General features: G+C 37.1%; 1 long non-coding RNA gene across 1 annotated transcript; it reads right to left on the reverse strand.

Annotated features, from left to right (window-relative positions):
* Positions 1-5,816: 5,816 nt before the first annotated feature.
* On the reverse strand, positions 5,817-16,167 carry LOC138896470 (uncharacterized). Its single transcript, XR_011409645.1, has 2 exons — positions 14,249-16,167; positions 5,817-7,905 (listed from the first exon to the last, which is right to left on the reverse strand). It is a non-coding gene; the product is annotated as an uncharacterized lncRNA (long non-coding RNA).
* Positions 16,168-20,089: the final 3,922 nt, after the last annotated feature.

Genomic DNA, 20,089 nt, shown 5'->3' on the forward strand with positions numbered 1-20,089 from the left:
TCCGCGTTCGCGACCCAGCCTTCGTGTTCGTGAAGAATAATTCAGCCAGCCGAGTTTCTACTCGCGTTCGCGAACGTAGAGAAGGAAATCAGAAGGCACTGAAACTGCAGAAACCAGATTTTTCCTAAGTCCCAAAACATCCCGTAGCCTATCCAAAACTCACCCGAGCCCTTGGGGCTACAAACCAAACATTCACACAAGTCCTAAAATATCATACGAACTTGTTCGCGTGATCAAATCGCCAAAATAACACCTAAAACTACGAATTGAATACCAAATCGAATGAAATTTTTAAGAAAGCTTTAAATCCTCTATTTTCACAACCGGACGTTCGAATCACGTTAAACTAACTCCGTTTCTTACCAAACTTCACAGACAAGTCATAAATATTATATTGAATCTGTACCGGGCTCCGAAACCAAAATACGGGCCCGATATCAATAATGCCAAACATGAATAGATTCTTAAAACCATTAAATTTTTAGATTTTTAATTTTTCAACAAAAATTCATATCTCGAGTTAGGGACCTCGGAATTCGACTTCGGGTATATGTCCAGGTCCCATATTTCAATACGGACCCACATGGACCGTCAAAATACGGGTCCGTGTCCATTTATTCAAAACGTTGACCGAAATCAACTAAAATTAACTTTTAAGGTAAAATTCTTGTGTTTATCAGATTTTAACATATAAGCCTTCCGGGTCAATACCCGGACTGCGCACGCAAGTCAAAAAAGGCTAAAATGAGATATTTAAGGATTCGAAATACAAAATTTAGTTCTAAAATCTGAGATGACCTATCGGATCATCATATTTATGTAGAGAAGATAATGCCATCGTTCCTGAATATGCTCTACTCTACTGTTTGGATAGTATCCTCGATAAAATATTAAAATTGTGAGTCACGATTTACTGCTGAGTTTTTCAACAATGCAGCTGAGATATCTACACATATTTAGATATCTGAGGAAGGATTTGTCCTTTGCAATATTTTATTATTTAGACCAATAATATTGTGTAGTGGTGGCTTGATTTTTTAGAGTAGAAAGTGAAGATTAGCAACAGGGAAGTATGGGGGTCTAGATAGCAGCTCTAGGGTTTTTTCTGTATTAATGGTGATTACAGCTTTATGTGTGAATTTATGTTAACGTGTAGAGTGAGGCGTGAGTGAATGCTATGCGTATCATGAGTTTAAATTGTGTGGCCAGCAAATGCAGTTGCGCCTTTGTGAGTGAATTTTGTATTGGTCAACTGTACCTGCTGTTAATCTAGAAGAACGGAACTTGTCCAGGCACCATGCATTTGAGTGTCTAATTTATTTATTTTTGGGTTGAGAGTGTATAATGTTATGTTACGCGCACAGTGATAGTTGTGAGGTGTAAAACATAGAAATAGTATATGCAAAGGAATCTTTCTGTTAGATAAAATTTTATTTGTTATAAAAGTTCTATCCAATTGAGCTAGGTACCATGATTTCATTTGTTTTCTTTTAACCTATTAACACAAAGGTCAAGAATTTTACTATTATAAAGTACTATAGATGTGACTATCCTTGTACGTCTCAACTTTCTCAAAAAATAAAGTTGATTAAATATGCTAAATTAGAAAATAATGACGTGATGAACACCAAAAACGCATCTTTGAAAACTAAAAATAAATTTTAATATGTGAGGGACAAAAATTAGGTATATATTTCCATTTACATAGCAATCCATCATGTCATTCACACCGATGACTGAAACAATAATACTCCATAGTGAATATGCAGAAATATAACGATCAAGTGGGCATAAATACCTAGCTTCAGGATCAAAACTAAGAAGGACCGTTTGATTACCTCATTGTAAAGTTTTAGGATGACAGCGGTTTTTATTTTAAAAGCTAAAGTGCATATATTAAAAGGTCAAACGTATATTTTGACAAGTCTATTTTTGCTTAATTGTACGCGTCAGAAATGTCCAACTTCAAATATAACGAGTCGTTTGGTTGCAGTGTCTGGGATTTGATTTATAAAAAGCTAACAATGATTTCAATACTCCAAAGTTATTGAAACCAAGAGAAAAGAAGAAAAAAAATTATATTATTAATTATATCAAACCACTATACTGTAATGTTAAATTAATTAGGTTTTGCTTGCTATGAATCTTTACAGTTGGACTATTTTTATAATAAAAATCATGGTATGTTCCATCTAACACAGACTGCCATTACAAAGTCAAGATACACGAGTCAGTCATTAAAATCTCATGAGAAAACCACCCAACGTGAATATGTTAAGGTGATTTCTATTTGACAAATTGAAGATATTTTTTAGTCATCACAAAAAAAACCTATTTTTATTATTTTGAGAGTTTAAGTAATAATAAATAATCATTTTTAAATTCAAATATATAATGTTTTTATGACCGCGCGTAGCGCGAAAAAATTCAGTAGTTATACTTCTAATAGAAAGTTAAAATCCTTTTTAGGATCTTTCCCAAATCCCAAAACTCTCCCGTAAAACAAAGCCCCAATTCCCCACATCCCTTATGCCACTTTCCCCTTTCCCTTTCTCGCTGCTTCAGCCATCACGCCACTGCTTCTCGCTTCTCTGATAGCATTTATTCTGCTTTACCTCTACGGATACTTCACACCTTCATTGCTCACTAGTTATTACTCTACACCCACCATTGTAAAGTTACCTCACTTCCTCATATTTATTTTATCTCATTACATATCTTTTTCAAGAATATTAGTATTTTTGGTAGAAATATTATTTTAATTTTGTGATGATTTTAATCTAATCCTATTTTTTATTTTTAGTATGATATTTGAAAAATGCCAAAAATAGTTTTGTTTTAACGGTTAGTTTTATTTTAATAGTTATTTCTACTTAAGTAGGGCTAGTTAATATTTTATCTTTATTTTTTATTTAATAGGCAAGAGTTGATGTGAGGTCTCCGGGAAGGTTCGAGGTCCCATCGAGGTTGTTGTCGTCCAAGGTTCCCGATCTTAGAACATTTTCAGATTCGGTCTACGGTTACGATTCATTCTTATATCAAGCTCTGTTCGACAGACTTTCGATTTGGGTTTCCGTACTTTCACATTTGGAGGTTTGCTGATTATATAATAGGTCAATTTACTCTATTCTCTACTTTATTTTAATATCGTGCTTGTGAATCGAAATGTGATGCTGGCCTTTCTCTTGTTTTGGATCAAAATATGTGCTCTATTTTATCTTTTTTATTTTTATGATTGCAATTCTTCAATCTTGATTGTTGCGGGAATTTTTTAATCTTTGATCTAAGCTAGCTTCAAATTGATATTTCGTTGGATAATCACTATAACTTTGGTGATTCTCGTTGAAATTTCTAGTCATAAAGTATTTGCTCATGCCCATGAGTAGTGTATCTGGTAGTATGATTTTCTCTTTTTTCTTCCAAATAACTTCTTAAGCCCCCTTTAAATACTGCCGATCTATATTCTCGTTAGTTTTCGTACAAGTTTGCCTTTGTCATTTTCTATTATTCTTTTGGTTAAAAAACCTTAGTTGGCCATGATTTTGAGTAATTTTCATTACTTCTTTATAGTTTATTGATTTCTTTAAGTAACAAAAAATATTTGTTTAAAAGGGATTTTCTCAGAGTCGTCACTTGGCATATTATCTCGGTGTGCCAAGTCACCATTTAAAAGTAATTTTTCCCTTAAAAATATATTTGACTCTAAACCGGTTTGCACCAGAGATTCCAAGTAAAGGGTTCATTTGACTGGGGGAGAATGTGTTAGGCATTTTCCGAGTCCCGTAACTAGTACGGTTGCATAAATGATCAAGTTGGTTTTTAAGAATATTCTAATTAAGGTAAACACACATAAAAAGGAAAGAAAAAAACACAAAGGAGGTTCGAGGTTGTCTCCACCTAAAAAAAGAAAAGAGAAGAAAAGAAAAATAAAATATTAAAAATCCTATAATAAACTATACTATGCTTCCTCCACAAGCTCGTCACGGCCTCCAGAATGTTTACAAAGTTCTTCGGGGCATTCCCCGAATAAATTAGTTAACTAAAGGGACAACCTCTCACCTAAACAAAAACTATAACATAAACGCCCTAAAGGTTTGCCTACCCAATGTGGTCGGCCTAAATATGCTACTAGCGATAAAAGAAATAACGAAACAAAAACACTTAAACTCAAATACTTTAATTTCTGTTTAGCCTAAGTTCCTTAGCCTATTCTTCATCATCTCAAACAAGCACAAATCACACAATGCAACAAAAAATATCCAATTGATAACATCTAAATCACGCATGGAAATACAACGATAATAACAAAATAGACTAAATAAAGTAGTGGGTTTAAAATATGATATTGGCCTAAAGAAAACTCTGAATCACTTTCTTTTGTTAATAATTGAGAAATCAGCTAAAGAAGATCACTTAAAGAAATCAATAAACTATAAAGAAGTAATGGAAATTACTCAAAATCATGGCCAACTAACGTTTTTGAATTAACCAAAAGAATAATAGAAAATGACAAAGGCAATCTTGTACCAAAACTAACGAGAATATAGATCGACAGTATTTAAAGGGGGCTTAAGAAGTTATTTGGAAGGAAAAAGAGAAAATCATACTACCAGATACACTACTCATGGGCATGAGCAAATACTTTATGACTAGAAATTTCAACGAGAATCACCAAAGTTATAGCGATTATCCAACGAAATATCAATTTGAAGCTAGCTTAGATCAAAGATCAGAAAATTTCCGCAACAATCAAGATTGAAGAATTGCAATCATAAAAATGAAAAAGATAAAACATAGCACATATTTCGATCCACAACAAACAAACAAGAGAAAGGCCAGCATCACATTTCGATTCACAAGCACGATATTAAAATAAAGAGAGAAGAGAGTATATTGACCTCTTATAAAATCAGCAAACCTCCAAATGTGAAAGTACGGAAACCCAAATCGAAAGTCTGTCGAACAGAGCTTGATATAAGAATGAATCGTAACCGTAGACCGAATCTGAAAATGTTCTAAGATCGGGAACCTTGGACGACGACAACCTCGATGGGACCTTGAACCTGCCCGGAAACCTCAAACTACTACGTACGACGACCTCGAAACTCGCCGGAAAACTTGATTGATCAGTGGGTTTTGACTGATTTTTAACGAGTTTGATGGGGGTTTTGGAGTGATTCAGCAGGAGAACAATGGTACTTTAAGTGAAGTTTCAACTGGGTTTTCTACATGCAGAAGCTCTAGTGTATTTATGGTATTGAATTGTTGCGTTTTTCAGTTTTGGAGTTTTCTTTCCAGACTTTTGTTTCTCGTTCGTCCCCTCTCTCTTTCTCTATCTATGTGTATGTGCAGCTGCCTCGGTCCTCTCTCTAGGGTAAGTTCTAGGGTGTTATATCTGATGGGGTATGTGGGCTGAGGGAATGGGCAGTCCACTTTGGGCCTTTTTAGCTAGATTTGTGCTTAAAATGGGCCTAATTAACCAAAAATCTATCCACCCCACATCAACTCTTGCCTATTAAATAAAAAACAAAGATAAAATACTACCAAAATATTAACTAGCCCTACTTAAGTAGAAATAACTATTAAAATAAAACTAACCGTTAAAACAAAACTATTTTTGGCATTTTTCAAATATCATACTAAAAATAAAAAATAGGATTAGATTAAAATCATCACAAAATTAAAATAATATTTCTACCAAAAATACTAATATTCTTGAAAAAGATATGTAATGAGGTAAAAAATACAAAGTGAAACTATTTTTTTGTGTTTTCGAATTTTATGTTCTACTATTAGATTAAAAGTGAAAAATAGGCTAACAATAAGCAACGTAATTGATTTATGACCCGACGCTTATTCAAAACGAAATAAAGATGGACAAAAGATTGTGACCGAGCCTTGGTATTTGAGCTGCCTACATATCCTTGACTATACAGGAATCAGGCCACGTGTAGTTCAAAAGTGAGAAGAGTGATGGAGTATACCGAGGTGGAGAGCCGATTGAGGCGCCGTCGAGGTTCCGGTCTGCGGTTCCTTCCATTATATAAAAAATAAAAGGAAAAATTACATCAAAAATAAAAAAAAATACAAGATCGTATCTACTTCTTGTCTCGAATCTTCCTTGAATATCCACTTGATCCTTCAATCATGAAACTGAAAATTCAACCCCATTCTTCAAGTGGGCATCCTGCTGACTTGAGTCTAAAGAACACTGGAAGTTGACCCTATTCTTCATGCGTGCACCCTGCTGCTTGCACTTGAAATAAACGTGAACTTGCGGTAGACTCGAGCTTGCAAACCTTGTCCTTCATGCGGCTCGTGCTACTTCTCATTTGACTTGAAAAAAACTGGAGGTTAACCCTATTCTTCAGGCGGGATCCTGCTGCCTCTAACTTGAACTTGAAAACTGAAAGTTGACCCTGTTCTTCAGGCGGGATCCTGATGCCTCTTCGACTTGAACTTGTAAACTGAAAATTGACGTTGTTCTTCAGGCAGGCTCCTGATGCTTCTATACCTTGAACTTGAAAATTGAAAGTTGACCATGTTCTTCAGGCGGGCTCCTGATGCTTCTCTGACTTGAAATTGTAAACTAAAAGTTGACCCTGTTCTTCAGGAGGGCTTCTCCTGATGCTTCTCTAACTTGAACTTGAAAATTGAACGCTGACCCTGTTCTTCAGGCGGGCTCCTAATGCCTCTCTGACTTGAACTTGTAAACTGAAAGTTGTCCCTGTTCTTCAGGCGGGCTCATGATGCTTCTCTAACTTGAACTTGGAAAATAAAAATTGACCATGTACTCCAAACGGGCTCCTGATGCTTCTTGAACTTGAAAATTAAAAGTTGACCCTGTTTTTCAAGCGGGCTCCTGATGCCTCTTGAACTTGAAAATCGAAAGTTGACTCTATTCTTCGGGCGGGCTCCTGATGCCTCTAACTCGAACTCTAAGTGAATTCTGAAATGACTTCCCTCGTTCTCCAGGTGGGCGCCTGCTAATGACTTGAAACTTAAAATGAATTCCCTCAATCTCCAGATGGGCGCCTGCTAATGCCTTGAACTTGAAATGAATTTCCTCATTCTCTAGGTGGGCGCCTAGTAATTACTTAAAACTTAAAATAAATTTTCTCATTCTCCAGGTGGGTGCCTGCTAATGCCTTGAACTTGAAATAAATTCCCTCATTCTCCAGGTGGGCGCCTGATGACTTAAAATTTTAAATAAATTCCCTCATTTTCCAGGTGGGAGCCTGATGACATAAAACTTAAAATAAATTCCCTCGTTCTACAGGTGGGCTCCTGATGACTTAACTTGATATGAATTTCCTCGTTCTCCAGGTGGGCGCTTGATGACTTAAAACTTGAAATGAATTCCCTCGTTCTCCAGGTGGGCGCCTGATGACTTAAAACTTGAAATAAATTCCCTCGTTCTTCAGGTGCCCTCGTTCACCAGGTGGGCGCCTGATGACTTAAAACTTGAAATAAATTCCCTCGTTCTTCAGGTGGGGGCCGGATGACTTAAAACTTGAAATGAATTCCCTCGTTCTCCAGGTGGGCGCCTGATGACTTAAAACTTGAAATGAATTCCCTCGTTCTCTAGGTGGGCGCCTGATGACTTAAAACTTGAAATAAATTCCCTCATTCTCCAGGTGGGCTTTTGATGACTTAAAACTTGAAATAAATTCCCTCATTCTCCAGGTGGGCGCCTGATGACTTAAAACTTGAAATAAATTCCCTCGTTCTCCAGGTGGGCGCGTGATGACTTAAAACTTAAAATAAATTCCCTCATTCTCCAGGTGGGCGCCTGATGACTTTAAAATTGAAATAAATTTCCTCGTTCTCCAGGTGGGCGCCTGCCAATGACTTGAACCTAAAATTGATTTCTGAAATATTTCCCTTCATTTTTCAAGTGGGTGCCTGCAATTAAAACAACACAACAAACAAAATTTTCTGCCTCAGTTTACACTAGGAAGATTTGTGAGTTGTTAGCAAAACTGTAAAATACCTATGCTATTGATGCAATGATGAGAGTAAAACTAAAGACTCGACTAGTATGTACGTCTCCTATTAGTAAAACCAAGAAAATTTGACTTGCAAATGCGTCTGCTAAAAATAAAACCTGAATGACCCAAACTAGGAAGTACGTCTCCTAAAAGAATAACCTGAAAGATCCAGATTAGGAAGTGAGTCTACTAGGGGTGAACTTAAATTACTCAAACAAGGAAGTGCGTCTCCTAGGGATGAACTTAAATGACTCACACTAGGAAGTGCGTCTCCTAAGGGTGAAGCCTTTAACATAAAATTAGGAAGTGCACCTCCTAAAGAAATAGAATCTGAAAAACCCAAACTAGGAAGTGCATCTCCTATATTTGAGGTTGAGCTTGAGGAAAACTATAAACTGAGCTTGACTAAACTAAAAATTGACCATATTTTCCAGGCGGGACCCCTGAACTCAAAAAACTAAAGATTAAAACTTAAGGAAACTAACAATTGACCCTATTCTCCAGGCGGGACCCCTGAACTTAAGAAAAACTATAAATTCTTCCAACTAGGGAGAATGCCTAGGAGGTATGATCTTCTCAACTAGGTAAAAACCTTCTCAAACAACCTTTGTGCTCCCAAAATTTGGGCACGATACCTGAAAAATTCCAACTTCCAATCTTTGATTTGGACATAGTCTTCGTCCCTGTTTCAAGCAAAGAAGACTTGTGAGTTTAAAACATAGTGGTTGATTTGTGGCCTTGATCTTGAGGGTGATTGCTCCTACACTTGCCATGATAACTTTAATTTCAACTTGGAAGACCTTGATTGTTATTGGCTAACCACTTTCTCTGTCACCCTTATCACAGAAAATACCTATGATCCGTTCAAGCCCAAATCCTCTATCTGTTGCATTGTACCCATGAATTGACATTTACCGAACCTTTGCATTTCACATGAATCCCAAAGCACTTCAATTGTTATCAACTCAGTACGAATGCCACTTTTCCCTGACTTATGCCACTTTGATGTGCTAGTCACACTTCGCTTTGTGCAATTGGAAAGCTGGTAGCAAATTTTGAAGTCATTTCTCACTTGTTCTGACAGAGCAGACTCAAAAAGAGGACTTAAACAAAGCAAGAAGAACAAAGTAAAGGGACAATGGAAAGATATGACATCTAACAAAAGAATTACAAAGTAGAAAGTTTTCTGATGTAACACCAACTCTAATGATCATGACGTGCATCTTGGAATAAGTGGCATGATCTGTCAAGCAAGTCTAATCTTCCATTCTTGTCATACCTCTAAGCTGTGAAACTAGGTTTCAATGCTCCAATTGTCCTATCTAATTCACGATCCTCAGTCGACTTGTAGTGCCCTGAAGGGTTTTTACTATCAAGCCTCTCTCATTTTGTTCTTTCTCTCAACTCACCATCTCCTTATGGTGCCCGTGAGGGTTTTCACCTATAAGACTCTCTCATTTTCTTCTTTTCTTCTTATTTCCTCTGATTCTGCAGATGACAAAGCATTAACCATGGTAAAAATATCATATGCTCCTGGCATGTCTAACTCGGCACTCTCAAAGATCATATGGGAGGTCTTTTTTGGACTTTAATGTGACTTTTGGACAGGATTAGAAAGAAAGAAAGAAAGGCATGAAGGCTCAAATTCAAACTAAGATAAAATGGATAATTTATTTATAACTTTTGGAATGTATTTTAAAACTTTGCCCCGGTTTATAAAACAAGAGAATTTGAACCTCTTCCTTTTTTTTATATGGAATTTCTACGAAAATTGCCCCACTCTTGACTTCGTGGGATTATGAAACAAACCTATGGGGATACAAACTTCTTCTTCTTTTTTTCTTTTTTTCTTTTTTATGACTTTAACTTGATTCCAAAAGAGGAAAAGTCAAAGAGATCAGCACAGGCTCAAAAGGGTACCGAAGGGTATAAAGTGTTTGGGTAGTTGAAAGAGGGCCTCCCAATCTCTGAAAATGCCAAGTACGACACATGCAACTTGAGGATGAAAAATGAAGATCATGCACAGCATTTCTTTTGTAGCATCGGTATTTATATCCCAGATATGCCTTCCATCTTTCTTTAGTGTCGTGTCAAGTACAGAACTCTCATTGGGTGATTTCTTCTTCACAATGAATACCCTCCGTCAGTTTGGGACAAACTCCCTTGGCTTTATCTTGTAACCTGAGATGCACTTGAACTCAAAGTTGCTTGCTTCAAAAATTCTAGGATGCACTCTCTTATACCAAATCCTTGTCGTCCTATTAACTTCCCAAACTATCTGCCCAGTTTCATACAATTCGGGATTTAAATGATCTCAAAATATTCAAATCTTTACTTCTTTCCCTCAAATGTCCCTATCATCTTCAAAATTTGTTTCATTGCTTCCTGATTAGACTAATTTTCAAGACCAGGCTGAGAATTCCGCGTGCAAATCATGTCACTAGAGTCAGCATGAAAAAAACTATAAAAGGAAAAGAGAACTAAACAAAAACTAACTAGAAATAACAGAAAATATGAGATTGCATTAGACAGACGGTGAAAGGGTTTGAAAAACAAAACAAGCAAAATAGACATGGGTTACAACCTTGGAACGATCCTAGATAACACTAGACGAGTTACTATAACTAAACGAACTAGGAAAAACATGAGGAAGAAGGGTTTGAGCCACAAAACAATATCCGGATTACGACCCTAAAATAACCCGGACAAACAGAAATGACAACAAAATCAACCACCAAAACTCCTCCCTGGCTAGCCAAGAAAGGAGTGTCTTTCCAATTACCAAGCTCGACATCTTAGCCACTAAGTCGCACATCGACATTACCAGAACCTTCACAAGTCTCGATCACGTTGACCTTAGCAAATAGCTTTTGGGTCCCTTTTGCCAACTCGTTCTTAAGATCAACTTCTGGAACCGAGACTGATAGCGCTGAAAACTTTGCGGTAAGTGGCCCTCCAAGAAATGCAGAAGATTTCTCACATTCCTTTTCAACACAAATTATGCCACCATATGTGTCTCATTATGAACAAGCAAAGGACTTTGGCTAGTATCCGTTGTATCTGGATTTTGTACGGTAATGTCACCTGCATCAATAAACTTCTGGACTGCTCTTTTCAGATGCCAACACTTTTCTATATTGTGCTCGGGGGCATTAGAGCAATATGCGCACCTTTGGAAATAATCAAAATTCTTTGGAAGGGGGTTCGGCATTTTTATCTGAATTGGCTTCAACATGTCCAATTGCCTCAACCTTTGGAACAAACTAGCGTATGATTCTCTAATAGGAGTGAAAGACTTTTCTCTTTGCTGCTGCCTTTTCATTTTGTACTCTGGCCTCGGTTGGAACCTCTTGCGGGTAGGTGGTTAACATGCATGAGGAGGCGGGTAAAATATTTGTGGAAGTGGTGTAGGCCAATGCGAGTCCTGTGGATGTGGAGCATATGGCAATGCATTATGGATAGAGTAGTGGGAAGGTGAGGTATGACTTTGGAAATTTTGTGGAGAGAAGTAGCATCGGGGAGGATTATCTGGAGTACGGAGATATTCATGGGGTTGATGTTGAGGCTGAAAGCGTTGAGCAGGAACGCCCACTAGGACTTGTCATTGGCGAGGCTCAAGAACATCAGAAGGGCTATTTTTGGGAAAGGTAGTTGGAGGACGAACGATGGAGCTACTAGGGAGGTTAGGAAAGCTGTGATTAGCGGGAAAATCCGGAGAATATGGTGGATCATTTGACACTATGACCGGAGCTTGGGTAAGGGTAGCATCTAGGAAGCTAGGTGGTGGCGGGGGTGGTGCCTTCCCAGTCATCCAAACCTGATACATGTCCGCCATATGTTGTCTCAACATCCTTACCTCTTCAACCAACCCCATGTCCTGTTCAACCAACTGCTTTCGTGTACCAATATCCACTAACTCAACTCTGTTGTCGGCTGTCATTGCCTTTCGACTTTATGTTGTAGGAAAGAGTTACCAGTTTAAGAACCACAAACCAACCACCTTTCTCAATAATGAATATAACAAAGAGGAACAAAATGAAGTCATCACGTTAGCGTTAGGGCATTTAACATAAGATAATCTCACATTATGTGCAATGCACCTAGTCACAGTTATCGGTTCTAAAATGACTTCGAGGCTATAAAGGTCATATGGCATCATCCCAATTTTACTCTCATTGCCCTTTTCTTCTTCGTTTCCTCTCTTACGCTCCTTGATTTGCTCATTTCTTCCCTCTCTTTTCTTTCTGATTATCACACTTTTCTTGTACCCCGCAGTTTTCTCTCATTTTTCACATCCCACAACATCATCTATTTTTTTCTTTTTTCTTTCTTTCTTTTTTTTTTTCAAATAATTTCTAAATTGATTTGATCGAACCCGATGTAGGTTGCCTACGTATCATGTTCCACATGAATCAGACCAAGCGTAGATTATTTTACTTTATTATAACATTTAAAAATACAAAAATAGTTTCACTGGGCCCTACTTGCTTCATTTACAAAAATGATGGGAAAGTGCAATATCTTTTTGATTTTTTTTTGGTCTTTTCTTGAAAAAGTTGTGAAAGAAAAATATAACTGGGCCCTACTTGCTTCATTTTCAACCTTATTTCCCAAACATCATTCCGCCAAATGACCTTTCTACCCTCAAAGATGTTGCATGTATCACATAGGGATGATTGAATGTCCTTTTGGGCCATGGGCCCACTTGACACAATTTGGACAAGCTTCCTATGAAGGAACACGGTACCTAGGACCGAGCCCTACTAAGTCACAATGATATGATGCAAATAAGCATGACCTTTGACCTGAGTTTTGGAGTTCACTAGAAAAGGCAGTCCGGGGGAGCGTATGGTCGATGGTGACTGCTCAAGCTTTCCACCCACTCCATACGTCTGACGGCCCCCCTCCTAAAATAAAGGTGACTCAACAAAGTATTCGTGTACGCGACGCGTACTACGAGACTTGTTGCAGAAAGAATTGAACGGGTAATGAAAATGATGACAGTTATAAAGCAGTAACACATAAAGGAAAAACTGTAAACACGTAAACAACTAGCAAATAATAAAACGACATAAACAAAAATAAATAAATAAAAACAAATAAACCAAATAAAACATAAAAAACTCAACAGAATATTTTAAAAAGCCAACAAGATCAAGTACCAGCTCGAACCTGCAACTTCCCAGCAGAGTCGCCAAAGCTGTCACACCCCTTTTTTCACCTTAACAAACCCTCTTAAAAGAATAAAAAGATTTAAAAACTCAAAATGGTTTTCAAATTCGAAAGTGACAAAAGATTGTGTTTCAAAAGATTTTTCAGAGTCGCCACCTGACATTTAGTTTCGGTGTGCCAGGTCACCATTTTTTAAAAAAAATAATTTTCCTTCAAAACACATTTAGACTCTAAAGCATAGTCTGCACCAGAAATTCTAGATAATGGGGTTCATTTGACCCGGGGAGAAGGTGTTAGGCATTCCTCAAGTTTCGTAACGAGTACGATTGCATACTTGATCCGGTTGACGTTAAAGAATACTCAGATTAAGGTAAAAACACACACAGAAAAATAAACACAAAAGAGGTCCGAGGTCGTCCCCACCTATATGAAAGAAAATTACACGAAAAGAAAATTAAAATAATAAATTAACCTATACTATGCTTACTCTGCGATGTCCGTCACGGCCTTCAATTACATTCACTATGGGGTATACCCCGGATAAAAATATATACAAAATCCACGGGGCATTCCCATGAGTATAAACTAAAAGGAACAACCTCTCACCTCGAATAAAAATAAAATAAAAGAAAACCAACCCTAAAGTTTGCCTACCCGAATGTAACCGGCTTAAACATGCTACTAGAGATAATAAAATAAATAAAGCAAATAAAACAGAACTAACTAAACCATGCTGGAAATCTTTTGACTTTTTATTTTAGGTATTTGACCAAGCCCAATTTTTAAAGCATGTGAGAAATAGTTAATTACTAATGGGCTCAATCTTTCAGCTCCACAATCCAACTATTTTCTTTGTACCTAATTCGTATGGATTCAGTATCAATAAAATAGTTTTGCAAAGCAATTTAACCAAATAACTTTTTTCTAAATCAATCCACTATTCTCACCACTTCAACGTGTTAAGCTAATAAGGAAAAGAACAAAAATTAATACATTCATCACATTAAAGATAAGTGAGGCAAAGAAACACAAAAGACAAACATGTATAATGATAAAAAATGGAATAGGAAAAGTAAAGAAATGACCTCAAAGTAGCTGGTGTAGAGCCATAAAATTGGAACACGAATCAAATTTGGGACCTCATCCGGAAACCACGAACGGAAGTCCTCGACAGACCCGATTTGGAAGTGCTTTCCCGGCGTAGCTGGATTGAGTTTTTTAGCAGTTTACCGCTGATTTTGCTGCTTAGAGGAGAAGTGACGAGCAAAAGTTTGGGACGGCGGAGCCGGAAAAACCATCCGACATGAGCTTCGCAAATGGATTAAGCATAAAAAAACGACAGTAAGGTTCCAATATGTGGAAATATCAGAACAAAGACTCCGTTCGAGATTGAAACTGCAGCGGCGACGGAATTAGTAACAGCAGAAGCGTCGGAGGAGGAGGAAGCGTAGGCGGCGGAGACGGAGATGGGGTGGTGCGGTGGCTGGGTCTTGGAAGATAGGGTGGCTGATCCTTTTTTTTTTCTTTAAGGTTCATGGGAGATGTCGCTTTTATTTTGGTTTGGGGGAATTAATATTGGCCATAGGATTAAAGTCAAATAGAGGGCCAAGATTAAAAGGTGATGGGCTGGGTTAACTGGTGCGGGTCAGGGGATAAGCTGATGGGTCGTGGGGTTTGGATTTAGAAAAATTGGGTTGGGTCTATGTCTTTTGGGTTTAAATTTGGGCTAAGAAGACTAAATAATATAATGTTTTTATAATAATATAAAAATCACTCTTAATTAATTAAAATAAACTACTAAAATAAAACTAAACATTAAAAGTGAAACTATTTTTGTATTTTCAAATGTTATAATAAAGTAAAATAAATTACGCTTGGTCTGATTCATGTGGAACATGATACGTAGGCAACCTACATCGGGTTCGATCGAATCATTTTAGAAATTATTTGAAAAAAAAAAAGAAAGAAAAAAATAGATGAAGTTGTGGGATGTGAAAAATGAGAGGAAACTGCGGGATGCAAGAAAAGTGCGATAATCAGAAAGAAAAGAGAGGGAAGAAATGAGCAAATCAAGGAGCGCAAGAGAGGAAACGAAGAAGAAAAGGGCAATGAGAGTAAAATTGGGATGATGCCATATGACCTTCGTAACCTCGGAGTAATTTTAGAACCGATAACTGTGACTATGTGCATTGCACATAATGTGAGATTATCTTATGTTAAATGCCCTAACGCTAACGTGATGACTTCATTTTGTTCCTCTTTGTTATCTTCATTATTGAGAAGGGTGGTTGGTGTGTGGTTCTTAAACTGGTAACTCTTTCCTACAACATAAAGTCGAAAGGCAATGACAGACGACAACAGAGTTGAGTTAGTGGATATTGGTACACGAAAGCAGTTGGTTGAACATGACATTGGGTTAGTTGAAGAGGTACGGATGTTGAGACAACACATGGGGGACATTTATCAGGCTTGGATGACTGGGAAGGCACCACCCCCGCCACCACCTAGCTTCCTAGATGCTACCCTTACCCAAGCTCCGGTAATAGTGTCAAATGATCCACCATATTCTCCGAATTTTCCCACTTATCACAGCTTTCCTAACCTTCCTAGTAGCTCCATCGTTCGTCCTCCAACTACCTTTCCCAAAAATAGCCCTTCTAATGTTGTTGAGCCCCGCCAATGACAAGTCCTAGTGGGCGTTCCTGCTCAACGCTTTCAGCCTCAACATCGACCCCATGAATATCTCCGTACTCCAGATAATCCTCCTCGATGCTACTTCTCTCCAATAAATCCCCAAAGTCATACCTCACATTTCCACTACTCTATCCATAATGCACTGCCATATGCTCCACATCCACAGGACTCACATTGGCCTACACCACTTCCACAAATATTTTACCCGCTTCCTCATGCGTATCAACCACTACCCTGAATCTAGGGCCTGCGGACGCTAACAGGACTACCTTGGGTCTCCTAACTGTGAAGTCTACAGCCAACCTCTCGATCAGCCACTACCAGCTACAAAATCTGCACAGGAAGTGCAGAGTGCAGTATTAGTACAACCGACATCATGTATTAGTAAGTGCCTAGCCTAACCTCGACGAAGGAATGGCGAGGCTACGTCGGGACACTCACAATAAAATCTTCATACAGTGAATAGTAAAGGCAGAAAAGAAGGAAGAATAAAGTAAAAACAGTAACTTGCAAGAAATAAATATGGTACCCAACTTGTTTCATCAGTGTTCAGCTATTACCAATCCTTAAGTGAAATTCAAGACTACCGTACAACTAACACAGTCAAAGAAAGAACACCAACATATAAATTATTGCGGCGCGCAACCCGATCCCACCGTCCTCTCTTATTTCTTCTTAATATCATAAACAACAGAATATAGATAAAAGTATTGCGGCGTGCAACCCGATCCCACTATATCATAATAATCACAATCACGGTTCACCCTTATTTCATCACATTCCACTCTTATTACACATGCTGCGGCTTGCAACCTGATCCCACCGTATAATATCAATTCACCTTTATTCCTCCTTAATATATATCACCCTTATTCCACATGTTGCGGCGCGCAACCCGATCCCACCATATTCATATCAATTACACATGAAGTATAGAAATTTCACAATTTAACACCAGACCCTTCTCAATACTTAAGCTTTAGAACAGGGAAATGAAAAGCTTGTACTCAATAATACCTTACACAAGTAATATTACTCAGCGAGACCAATCTAGAATATCACTAAAACACCAATAAGAACAGCTTAAACAAGTAATAGGAGATAATGAAACTACGGGATATCTACTACTTTCAATAAGAAGAAACAATATACAACAAGTAGCAGTTAAGCATGGAAATACAAGAAAAAGCATGTAACAGTTAAAGCAGGGAAAGAGTGACTGACCCCCTCCCCCAGGTCCCTATCACTACGCGTTCGCGTTGAGCTGGTCACATTCGCGAAGGGTAAAGCCCCCATCGCTCCGCGTTCGCGACCCAGCCTTCGTGTTCGTGAAGAAATAAAATTCAGCCAGCCGAGTTTCTACTCGCGTTTGCGAGAGTGCCTTCGCGAACGCGAAGAAGGAAACTAGAAGGCACTGAAACTGCAGAAACCAGATTTTTCCTAAGTCCCAAAACATCCCGTAGCCTATCCGAAACTCACCCGAATCCTCGGGGCTCCAAACCAAACATTCACACAAGACCTAAAATATCATACGAACTTGTTCGCGCGATCAAATCGCCAAAATAACACCTAGAACTACGAATTGAACACCAAATCGAATGAAATTTTTAAGAAAGCTTTAAATCCTCTATTTTCACAACCGGACGTCCGAATTACGTCAAACTAACTCCGTTTCTTACCAAACTTCACAGATAAGTCATAAATATTATATTGAACCTGTATCGGGCTCCGAAACCAAAATACGGGCCCGATATCAATAATGCCAAACATGAATAGATTCTTAAAACCATTAAATTTTCAGATTTTTAATTTTTCAACAAAAATTCATATCTCGAGCTAGGGACCTCGGAATTCGACTTCGGGCATATGCCCAGGTCCCATATTTTAATACGGACCCACAGGGACCGTCAAAATATGGGTCTGTGTCTATTTATTCACGAAATCAACTAAAATTAACTTTTAAGGTAAAAATTCTTATTTTTAACATATAAGCCTTCCGGGTCAATACTCAGACTGCGCACGCAAGTCGAAAAAGGCTAAAATGAGATATTTAAGGATTCGAAATACAAAATTTAGTTCAAAAACCTGAGATGACCTATCGGATCATCACATTTATGTAGAGAAGATAATGCCATCGCTCCTGAATATGCTCTACTCTACTGTTTGGATAGTATCCTTGATAAAATATTAAAATTATGAGTCACGATTTACTGCTGAGTTTTTCAACAATGCAGCTGAGATATCTACTCATATTTAGACATCTAAGGAAGGATTTGTCCTTTGCAATATTTTATTATTTAGACCAATAATATTGTGTAGTGGTGGCTTGATTTTTTAGAGTAGAAAGTGAAGATTAGCAACAGGGAAGTATGGGGGTCTAGATAGCAGCTTTAGGGTTTTTTCTGTGTTAATGGTGATTACAGCTTTATGTATGAATTTATGTTAACGTGTAGAGTGAGGCGTGAGTGAATGCTATGCGTATCATGAGTTTAAATTGTGTGGCCAGCAAATGCAATTGCGCCTTTGTGAGTGAATTTTGTATTGGTCAACTGTACCTGCTGTTAATCTAGAAGAACGGAACTTGTCCAGGCACCATGCATTTGAGTGTCTAATTTATTTATTTTTGGGTTGAGAGTGTATAATGTTATGTTACGCGCACAGTGATAGTTGTGAGGTGTAAAACATAGAAATAGTATATGCAAAGGAATCTTTCTGTTAGATAAAATTTTATTTGTTATAAAAGTTCTATCCAATTGAGCTAGGTACCATGATTTCATTTGTTTTCTTTTAACCTATTAACACAAAGGTCAAGAATTTTACTATTATAAAGTACTATAGATGTGACTATCCTTGTACGTCTCAACTTTCTCAAAAAATAAAGTTGATTAAATATGCTAAATTAGAAAATAATGACGTGATGAACACCAAAAACGCATCTTTGAAAACTAAAAATAAATTTTAATATGTGAGGGACAAAAATTAGGTATATATTTCCATTTACATAGCAATCCATCATGTCATTCACACCGATGACTGAAACAATAATACTCCATAGTGAATATGCAGAAATATAACGATCAAGTGGGCATAAATACCTAGCTTCAGGACAAAACTAAGAAGGACCGTTTGATTACCTCATTGTAAAGTTTTAGGATGACAGCGGTTTTTATTTTAAAAGCTAAAGTGCATATATTAAAAGGTCAAACGTATATTTTGACAAGTCTATTTTTGCTCAATTGTACGCGTCAGAAATGTCCAACTTCAAATATAACGAGTCGTTTGGTTGCAGTGTCCGGAATTTGATTTATAAAAAGCTAATAATGATTTCAATACTCTAAAGTTATTGAAACCAAGAGAAAAGAAAAAAAAAATTATATTATTAATTATATCAAACCACTATACTGTAATGTTAAATTAATTAGGTTTTGCTTGCTATGAATCTTTACAGTTGGACTATTTTTATAATAAAAATCATGGTATGTTCCATCTAACACAGACTGCCATTACAAAGTCAAGATACACGAGTCAGTCATTAAAATCTCATGAGAAAACCACCCAACGTGAATATGTTAAGGTGATTTCTATTTGACAAATTGAAGATATTTTTTAGTCATCACAAAAAAACCTGTTTTTATTATTTTGAGAGTTTAAGTATTATTAAATAATCATTTTTAAATTCAGATATATAAAAATAATTCACTAGTTATACTTCTAATAGAAAGTTAAAATCCTTTTTAGGATCTTTCCCATATCCCAATTTACAAAACTCTCCAGTAAAACAAAGCCCCAATTCCCCAGATCCCTTATGCCACTTTCCCCTTTCCCTTTCTCGCTGCTTCAGTCTTCACGCCACTGCTTCTGCTTCTCGCTTCTCTGTTAGCATTTATTCTGCTTTACCTCTACGGATGCTTCACACCTTCATTGCTCACTAGTTATTACTCTACACTCACCATTGAAAAGTTACCGCACTTCCTCATGTTTATTTTATCTCATTACATATCTTTTTCAAGAATATTAGTATTTTTGGTAGAAATATTATTTTAATTTTGTGATAATTTTAATCTAATCCTATTTTTTATTTTTAGTATGATATTTGAAAAATACCAAAAATAGTTTTGTTTTAACGGTTAGTTTTATTTTAATAGTTATTTCTACTTAAGTAGGGCTAGTTAATATTTTAGTAGTATTTTATCTTTATTTTTTATTTAATAGGCAAGAGTTGATGTGGGGTG

This window comes from Nicotiana tomentosiformis, chromosome 7 (assembly GCF_000390325.3).
Source record: "Nicotiana tomentosiformis chromosome 7, ASM39032v3, whole genome shotgun sequence".
In the NCBI taxonomy this organism is placed as follows: Eukaryota; Viridiplantae; Streptophyta; class Magnoliopsida; order Solanales; family Solanaceae; genus Nicotiana; species Nicotiana tomentosiformis.